The following is a 1294-nucleotide window of genomic DNA, read 5'->3' on the forward strand; positions in this document are numbered from 1 at the left end:
TGCTGAAAATTGTTTCTGCATGAAGAGTGGAGGCAGACACATTCAGATGTATCCTGAGCTATCTTTTTTTCCATCTGTAAAGTCTCCTAGGTCCTTTCCTGTTCCACGGATGATGTCTCAGGTTGATTGCATTGTTCTGTGGTATAGAGAATATTAGATTAAATAAGGTAAAATGAGATGTGTGGTATTTGATTTGTAGCAATTGACATTCAGGTAGTGCATTAATACTTCAAAAGGAGAGGAAAAAAAGGAAAGAAAATCTGTAGAAATCTCATGGTTAGTCCCTCACTTCATTCTTTGTTCAAGAAAAATCCTCTGGGACTTAGTGCTTGTTTTCTTTGGACTTTGTGGTTTGCACTGATATCTATAGTACATATTACTGCTGAATGTGCTGTTACTGTTTACTGTGCATATGTGAAAAAAAGCTCAAAGTGCAAACTAACTTAACAAAAAATCTTTGATTTTAGAAAATCAAAGTAATAGCTAGTTGGAGAAAAGGAAACATTTCTGAACACAGTGCTTAGTATAAGCGAAAGTAAGTTTTAAATGATCTCATTTCTGAGTCTATTTTTGACAAGTAAATGCCGTGAGTATGTAGTAAAATGAGTAAGACAAGTACTGCATAGTTTCCAAATCAGTAATTGCCACTTAAGAATAGAGAGCCAATCTTCCAGTTTCTTTTGAAACATAGATATTGCTTCAGAATTGACATGAGGTTGTTTATTGTGACAGAAGCAGAGATCTAAATCTGTTGTTTTCAGTACGAACCTACTTTCATTGTAGCACAATTCTTACTTACACAGTGCAGGGGAAGGTGTAACAAGTCTGAGCATCCAATCAATAGAAATTCTGTTATTCTTGCAATTTCTTTTTCTTTAAATCTCTTTTGAGCAATTTTGGTAGTCACTTTTGAACACAATGAATTTCTGATATTCAACTTTGGGTTGAAATATTTCATATTGTTTGCAGTCCTTGTTTCGCTATACTTCATTGTTTGGATGTATTTTGCTCTCTGGTTCTAATTTTTATATTTTCAATTCTTTCTTATTGTTTGTGTATTACAGTTACATTAATTGATGATTGGTATTCCAGATGGTGTTTCTGTAATTGATATGATAATAGTTTTTTGGCTTGCTCAGAGGCAACCCATTCTAATTGATAATTTGTATTCTATTTGATATGTTAGATTACATCTTTCAAAGTGACAAGTCATTATAAAATCAAAAGCCAGAATATTCCAGTCCAGACAGCCAGGTTTATTTTCTTCCTTCTTCTTCTTCTTCTTCTTTTTTTT

The sequence above is a fragment of the Meleagris gallopavo genome, chromosome 1 (assembly GCF_000146605.3).
Source record: "Meleagris gallopavo isolate NT-WF06-2002-E0010 breed Aviagen turkey brand Nicholas breeding stock chromosome 1, Turkey_5.1, whole genome shotgun sequence".
Taxonomy (NCBI): Eukaryota; Metazoa; Chordata; class Aves; order Galliformes; family Phasianidae; genus Meleagris; species Meleagris gallopavo.